The following is a 9,540-nucleotide window of genomic DNA, read 5'->3' on the forward strand; positions in this document are numbered from 1 at the left end:
AGGCTTAAAAGTGTGACTTTTTACAAGGTCTTTATCATGGCTTCCACAAGGATCTAATCAATCTTCTCCTCGAACTTGTCTAGCCACTCATTGACTTTGGGATCGATGGCTATGGTACTGGATGAGGTACCAATTTGTCCTAGCGTGCATCCTCTTTCATCCTTACATTGTCACCTACAACTATCTATTAAGTGGGTCAACACTCACAGAAGAGGAATCCATGGGTGAGCACTCGAAAAGTGACCTAGATGGGTAGATATATTCATAACTCCGCATCAACCCAAAAAACTCAAGTGTGGATAGAAAGCTTCTCATCCTATAGATCTCCTCAAAGATGCTTGTATAGTACCATAGCCATGGATGCCACTTGTAGGAATAGCTAGGAGGCAACAATGCAAGGATGTAAGAGGATGCATGACCATGATGCACAGGTTACTTGTCTCATGCCATAGTCATCGATTCAAAAATCAAGGAGTGGCTAGACAAGTCCGAGGAGAAGAGTGATGAGATATTTTGCATTGAAGTGGAGTCTTATGTACAAATCTATAGACCCATTTAATGGAGAGGACGCCCATATAATGGGGTAGGGGCTGACCCACTAAAAAGGGTGGCCCTTTTATATAGAGACCCGTAGTATAGGGTGAACACAAAGGCATAGACAGACACAGGAGAGCCAAAGAGAAGGTGTCCAAGAATATAGATCCCATGTTTGACTAGGCAACATAGAACCACTTTCTTTACTTAGGCTTGGTACAAAGACACAAACAGACATAGGAGAGTTGCAAATAAGGTTTCCAACAATGTAGACCTCATGTCTGAGCTCTGGGCGTGCACATGTGGTTTTTCCAATTCCACCTTTTCACAAACTGTTTGGTGAAGACAAGCCTTAAACTTGTCAAGCTTGAGGTTGTTTTCATGTTAAATATGAGTATTCTTCCCTATCTTCAACTAAAGAGCTTCAAATCGATGTAGAAAACTTTGGAAATCCTCTCTTGGATTTTGATGAAGACGTTGAAGCTTCTCATCAACTTGTATTGCTGTTTCATGATGAGCAAAGTGTGATACAAGAGAACTTGTTAGTTTATCCCAATCTTGCTTCACAGCATCATCCAAAGCTTCATACCAAATCTTCACTTCTCCCTGCATAACTAGACAAAAATCATAAAGCTTCTCTTCATGAGTTACCATGTGACTCATAAACATAAACCATTCACAATGTGCAAGCCACTTCGTTGGATCTTCCTTACCCATAAACACTCGACTCGATAAGCTCATCATCTTCATACAATTGAAGGTTTCCTTGAGTTCTTAAATAAAAATATATTGAATCCTTTATGGGGGTACCAAAAGATGACAAAAAGGGAGATGATCACAATCGCCAATGTGTAAAATACTCCCTTTATAACTCAATGGCTAACTATTCTCTTCTATTATTGGTAGGATGAGAAAAATTGAGTTGCAAGTGAGATTTCATGTAGAAAAATCATAACTATTCACCTAAGGGAGAATGTGCAAAAGTGTCTCCCCTTCACATGTCCCTCCTAGAAGCACCATAGGTGACAAAATATGGAGGGATGTGCCATGGGATGATTGCCTTTTTTATTGTAACCAATTAGTTGCAAAGTTAATAGCACAGCTTAATCTCAATGGCTGCAACTTTTAGTTGATTTGAACAAGCTATGTAGAGGAGTTAAGTCTGAGTCTCACCCCCTCTATAATTATAAAACTCAGGGGTCATGCACTCTCACCTCTGACAATAGGAACGCTGATCGAGCTGCATGTTGAGAGTAACATGGGCAACTACGATGACAGTATGTATATGGGTAATCTATTTTTGGACGGGGAGGCATTTTTAAGAAAATGTGGGCCTGACTGACAATCCATTGCCCTTGGTATCACTTACATGAAAAGCATCCAGTGGTTTCAAAAAAAAAATCTCTAAAAAAGACAATCATCTTATGGTTGCAAAGGGCCTTATCACTATGGATAGAGAGCATATATGGATTTTTACTTGTGAAACCTTCAACGTTGGGTGTTAAGATGAATCTGGCACATAGCCTCTAAATTTTACCTCATTTGAAGACATTTGAATTGACTACATGGTAGGGAACTTATATGTGCATCATTCAAGAGGGAAAGAAAGATGCCTCCTTAGAAAATAAAGGTTGAGACCTTTTGTAAGATGGAATATTTTAAGGATATGTTGAAGCTTACTTGACATTGTAAAAAAATACGATCATTTTAGAAAGCCTTAGAAAAGAGGACCACCACAAGAACTCTATCTCTCAAAAATTTTCTTGCAAAAGAGGTGAGGTACCCATCTAACACATCCATGGACAAAGGACAATAGAGACATTGAGCAATTATTGCACTAATTTTAAATCATTTTTGTCACAGAGAGGAGTCAAGAAGAAAGTAGCAAGAAGTCAAAGAGAACATGGGAGTATACTCTTAAATAGGATATCTCCGGTCCATTTGATTCTCCTCCCCTCTCTACCATGACAAAGAAGAGTACCAAAATTGAAATTGGTGGCAAGAGAGATAGTGGTAGCAAATTGGGTAACACATTAACGTATCAAACCCCAAGCAAGATAGCATTTTTCCCATGTGATGCTTCGACTGAACAAAGTAAGACCGCACAAGCATTGAGGCAAAATAATAATGAAGGAGCTAGGGACCCTTAGGTGTTGAACAAAAACATGCTCTATCTTCAAAGTCCTCATGTATAAAATGAAAACCTAAAGAGGATCCACTGACATGTAAAACTCAAGAGTCTCCATCAAAGTCCTCATGTATAAAATGAAAACCTAAAGAGCATCCACAGACATGTAAAACTCAAGAGTCTCCATCTAGCTCTTTGACATCAAATTATGCATTCTTGGACAATGCAAATTGTTAGATTTATTGAGTAGCCATGAGAAGTTGGACACCTCTTCTTGCATATGAAGTTATTAACCCATATTAGCATTTGAAAATTGTTATTTTCACATTTTTTCATACAAGATTGATATATATGAATAAATTTCTTGTCAATTAAGTATCAAAAATTTGCTAATTAATTTTTTAGGTTTTGAGATAATTATAATGTATCATGCCTAATTTATTATTAATTTCTAAAAAAAATATAAATTTATGCTATATAAACTTTATGATATTAAGATACTACCTTGCCTAGAAAAAAAATCCTTTAAAAATGATCTAGTTTATAAATCAACATCCTTGTGTCATAGTAGTTTTTATTTTGAAATGCACAAAATTAAAATTATTAGAAACTTATATGTTATTTTTTACCCAATTTTTAAAAATGAGTCATTCTCTTAAGTTTTTTTAGAGAATCCAAGGGAATCTCCTTAGGAGAAACATGCAACTTACTTGAAAGGTTTGCAACTATGTTGAAGAACAATCTTAGCGAAAACATGGTCTATAAAGAAAGCCTAGAGAGTCATCCTCATAGTATTCTAAATACCCATCTAAGATTTGTCACTTTGCAACCAATGAAATATGCAAGTAGCCAAAAATTACTTAATTCTAGAGAGGGGTAGTTGCGTCCATTAACCTAGCATTATTTCAGCTCACTCCCCTAAGATAGTATTAGCCTGGGTTCTATCCTACTAAAGGTGATTATGCTCCTATGATTCTTCCTAAAATTTCTTTGATTGAGAAGTTACTTGATTGAGTGTGTCCACCCATCCATAAGAGTTAGTAATTAAGATTGGGCTTGCCACTTTCCACATGCTCACCCAAGGTTTAATTATTAAATCCAATAATTATGTAAATATTTAAGAACATCAAAGGTATTTTTAAATAACTAAGTAAACTATAAACATTCATAAATTTTTCTTACCAAGAGACCTCGATGTTCCTTAAGTCCAAATCCCAAAAAGAAGGTTATGAAACTTACCTGAGTAGCACTAACATTAACTTTATACATGTACTAAGAACTATTGACTGAAGAGTTTTTTTTAAACGATTCTCTCTTGCTTACATTCTAAGCTTTCTTTTTCCAACCTGTGATAAAAGGATTTATATTCTCTTCCGATTGACTCTCTTCTTCTCAGATTTCCATATAATTTAATCTCTTGCTTTTCTTTTTCATCTCTTACTTTAAAAGTTTGGAGATTTCTTTCTCATCTCTTAAATAAAAGCAGAAGACCTCTTTTATCTTCTATTGGAATCTAATTTCCTATCTCTTTCAACATACGTTTTCATTGATTTCTTAATTACGATTATCCCTCTTCTCTCTATCATTAGAGAGAGCTCAACTTTGCCAAGCTAATCACCTTCCATACTTTTATTATCATCTTCTATTTCTCAATTACATTTATCCCTCTTCTTTATATCATTAGAGAGACCTCAACTTTACCCACTTCCTCGTCCTTTGATTTCATACTTCAATTTTATTTCTACAGCAAGGGGTGAAACATATGTAGAAATTACATGGCACAACGGGCAGAGTTTGAGCAATGAGTAGAGAACACATAACAACTATAAGGAGAATAAAAACTGCTTTAAGTTCAAACAAACTAATACGAAGATGGTTCTATCCACCCATGTGCTTCTACTTTGAAGCATAGATGGTGATCTATATAGATAATAGGCGAAGAGCTTAAGGATAGCTGGAAGAACTCAAACTAGTTGAAAGATAGATTGATGGTAGCTTTGGAAGGATCTTCCTTTTAAAGCTTGAGAGAATAGTCTGATCAGCCTCTCTAACTATATTATGAACCTCCCCTAGTTAGTGAAGGAATATTCCCTGGACTGTCGACGGCCGCGGACTAGGGGCACTACCTTGACACCCCAAAATAAGGGTCTTGATAAGTTCCACACCCCACAACTCAATACATTATGACTCTAGTTGCTACTAGCATAAGTACTCTATCAAACCCAAAGGCTAGATCCACAAAGGTCACCTTTTTGCCATCCAACCACATTGACCTTATCTAAAATACAAGTCCAGACCCAACCAATATTCATTCTCACACATGGCTTCTCCCTATAATGAGGGCCTTACAACTTAGACTATCATGGACCATTGATGTGGCACCTTACGAAGGTTAGCCATTGAGGATATCTAATATCCCCCCTCAATGTCCTTGAACTACATCGTCAGCCTAATGGTGAGTCTCTAAAGATAAACTCGAAGCAGATCCTTTGTATAAGAGCTTTGATGAAGATATATGCTCCATTATCCTTCCTTGGATAGTAGATGACCTCTACTATCCCATCCTCGATCAAGTCACGCAGATAGTGATACTGGATTTGAATGTGTTTAATACGTGATCAAGACTTCAAGCTCCTTTGATTTGAGCTTAGCACCACCATCTATTTTAAACTTCTTCACACTTTGCCCTATTTCATTCTCAACAAGTTTTAGACATCCTTTAAACTTACCAAAATCTTGAGCCTTATCACGAAGGATTTACACCCACATCTTCTTACTATTGTCGTCAACAATCAACATAAAACAAGAGGATCCTCCCAAATTATGCATGTGTAGGCCTTTTACCATACAAGTCAGCATGCACTAACTCTAGAGGATCCCTCACTATAATCTTGCTTTCTTGTCCTTTATTTCAGCTAGTGCAAGTAGGTGAGCAATCATACATTGCTTAAGCATCTCTTTTAACACTGCAAAATCAATGTGACCAAATCTTTCATACCGAGGCTTACTTGCACCCACACCAACACTGGCTGTAAGAGCACTGAGCTAATACATGTTGTTCCTTATTTCTTCTTTGCCAATAGCTTTGCTAGAACTGTAAATGATTTTTACACTTGTCTTAATGAACCTCACCTCATGGCCAATGAAGGATTTTTGAAATCACCATTTGAAAAATAAAGGAAAAAGTACCTGTATCCTTAGTAGGACATTTTGCATTATTTCCAAGAGTCATAGTAATGGATTCTTGCAAAGGCATTATAGAACTATCAGACCTTTCTTATTGGTCATGCAACAAGAGACACAACTATCCAATACCCATCAGTCAATGGTAGATATTTCTTGCACTAAAGGAACAAACTTTCTCAATGCTTGCCATGAATAAATCCAACTCTTGTCAGCCATATTGACTTCTCTCCTTTCCTTTACTCTTCAGGGTGCTATTCTTTTCATCTGCCTTATTAACACGCAATCTACAATCGCATATCCTTACTTCTTGTAGTAGAAGCACTCTTCTTGAAACTTTTTTTTTCCACACTTCTTCTTTTTGTCACCATTCGTAGAGAAATAATCTTTTCCTTTCATGTTCATAGAAAATGCAACACCTTTTTCTTTCCACCCTTCTTCTTTTTGTCACCATTCGTAGAGAAATCACCTTTGCCTTTCATTTGTAGAAAATGCAGCATCTCCACTATTGCTATCTTCTCGTGAGCTTTTACCTGCAACTCCTCCTCCATTTGTAGTGTACAAAACTCCTTAAACATCAAAGCTTGGAATCACACTTGAGTGTTTAGGGTAGTTATTTGTCGATTAAACTTTAGTGGGAAAATTTGAAGACATCTCTAATCTAGCTCCTCACTAGTCTTTTATATCCTAACATCAACCATCTAGTCACATAAATTCTTGATCACAATGATGAATGCTTCATCTATCTCTCCTTTAGCAAACTTCTCTACTACTAGTCGAGTCTCCAAGTTTTAAATCTATGCTTGATTTTGCGTTTTCTATTTTCTCCTCAGTATGTTTCAAGCTTTTGATGCCTTGGTTGTATGCTGAATCAAGGTCAAAATAAAGTTAGAATATTGTGTAACTAAGTCACACAATGCATCTATATTTGGAGGAATCATGATACTCAAATTTGATGGGCCAGGGATGGGTTGGGGTGTTGGGTATGCCCTCATCATTATCTTAAGAAGCTTATAAGAATCAATGATAGTTGTAATTTTAAACTTTCACAAAGTGTAGTTTCTACCATCTAACTTGCCTTCATTGAAGGCTGGTGGACCAATCCTAAGTGTTTGAATTATCGATACAATACCACTACCACTTGATGTGCTAGCACCACTACCTGATGTAGCAAATGAAATTTCTTATCTTTCATATTGAAGCCCTTGCCTCTCAAGAACTCTTTACTCCTTAGAGCCCCCTACCATGCAGAAACTACACAACGTAATAAACAAAATCTTAGCAAGGAGTAGAGACCATACAACAACTATGAGAATAAAAAAAGTACTTTAATTTCAAACCAATTGATACAAAGATAGATTTAGTCATCCTTGTGCTTTCACTATGAGGCTTAGATGGTGATCCAAAAAAATGATAGACAAAGGCCTTAAGGATAGCTGGAAGAACTCTGATTGGGTGAAAGATAGATTGGTGATGGATTTTGAGGGGCTTTGCTTGTAGTCTAGTCGGCATGTCCAACCATATTATGAACCTTCATTAGTCGGCTAGGGAATATTCCAAGAAATATTTTCTTTAAGGTTGGGCCAAGGGGCCAAGGGTGCTACTCTCCGATCCTTGTCAAGGGGCTTGTTGACCCCCCTAAGATCCCCCCAGCGAAGGACCACTTTGGCGGTCCCTAGATCCCAAAATAGGGGTCCCTGATAACTCCCACACCTACCTGGCAACTCGATGGATTGTGCCTCCACTTGCTACCATCATAACTACTGTATCTAACCCAAAGGCTAGATCCACAAATGTCACCTTTTTTCCATCTAATCATATATACCTCATCTGATATACAAGTCAAGACCCAACAAATGTCTATGCTCACACATGGCTTCCCCTCATAATGGGGATGTTACATCTTAGAGCACCATGGACCTTTGGTGGCACCTTACAAGGGTGCGACATTGAGCATATCTAAAAACATCGGGCTTCTTGATCTCAGAGCTTTGATCTTCTTTTTCTTCTTCTCTTGAACTTTACAAATCCCTTTTCTCTTCTATATCATCTTGAGTGAATTTCTTTCTTATTGTCATTTAAAATATTCTTAGCACTCTACATTTTTCGTATATTGTTATCAAGTCTTATATCACTCATGTATTTCTAAGATAGTACCTCTCTAATATAAAAGGAAATGATCCTAAACCATATATAGTTATATAACAATTTACCTTGATAGGTGCCTCGTAAATACTCGTTTCAAATATTGTGTGTGTATAGTTACATAGACACTTCACTGAAAAGAAAAGAGTACTATCATTGCATTAGAAAAAGAGTGCAAGTACAATGCTTTTTAGGAATTGAGTGGTGGCCCTTTTTTTAAATTGTGCATATGGGGTTCTTGTCCTGAGCCCTCACTGCTCCTTACAAAGGGATTGAAGTAGGTATGATTGTAAAATATCTCAACACCCCTCCTCAATCACAATCAGAAGAACAAAGTGTGTAGAGGCTTTAGTGAGAGCAACACTTGTAAAGTGTTGGCACACCATAAACAAGGCAAAACACCAGAGGCTATCGCAGAAAAGGCTAAGTATGGATACCACAAACATGGTGGTCATCTAGAGGCTGTAGCAGGGGCCTCACAAAGTGTACAGAGGCTGTAGTAGAAGGCTAACTGAGGAGTTTACAAGTTTATGTCTGAAGCATTAGGGCTAGGAAATACAAAGCTAAAAAAGTCTATCTGAATAGAAGGACTGATGAGGTTTGTCTTTCTCGTGGTGGTCTACTTCTTCTTCTTCTTTCTTTGGTCCGTTTTATTCTTCTTCTTTGACTGCAACTAGATAGGCCTTTTGAGACCTCTTTTTGGCTTGGTAGAACTTCTCAATGTGTTCGGTCCTTTTGTAGAAGTCACAAAAGAGTTGATCCCTCTTGCCTTTGTACCTGTTGCCAACATATAATGCATGTTCATCTCTAGAGATGCTTGGTTCTTCCTTAGTTTTTAGCTTCTTTTCCTCCTCTAACAGTGATGCCTGGATATCAACAAGTTCAGGGTTTGGCATATTGATTAGAGTTGTTGATATATTATTATATTCAGGAGGTAAACTTTTAAGTAGAGCGCTGATGCAAACATCTTCTTCCATTTTAATGTTGATTCCTACAAGTTGGGTTAGAAGTCCTTCCATGTAATTCAAATGTGTGGCAAGTGATGTTCTGGACTTCATTTCAAGCCTAGAAAACTCAATCAGGAGACCATACTTTGATGATTTAGATTATGCACTAAACAAGGTGTCAAATCTCTTCCATGTATCCTGTAAAGTGTCACAATTATCCACATGGTGGATATAGCTATCGTCTAGCTCCAATTTCATAATGGCATGAGCCTTATCATCATTCTTTTTCCAAGTGATTGCAAGGTCCACATCACGAGGCTTCTTTTCTTTTCCAGTAGTAATGGCCCAGAGGCCCTTCTTCATCAGGATGAGTTTGATGTGGGTCTGCCAGGTATGAAATCCGAATCCTTTGAAGCGAGAAGTTGGAGAGTCTTTGCCCATGTTAAATGGCTAGAGCAATAGAAAATAACTCCATAATTCTTAGATTTTATCAGTGAAAGAGCAGATTATAGTGTGTCAAGAGACACAAGTAATGACAATGTGAAAACACACTATGTAAAGACTATGTCCGGGAACTCAAATCTTCTTAGTTCGGGGTCGTTG

This window comes from Lygodium microphyllum, chromosome 16 (genome assembly GCF_053477565.2).
Source record: "Lygodium microphyllum isolate KBCC chromosome 16, Lygodium_microphyllum_v1.1.10, whole genome shotgun sequence".
NCBI lineage: Eukaryota > Viridiplantae > Streptophyta > Polypodiopsida > Schizaeales > Lygodiaceae > Lygodium > Lygodium microphyllum.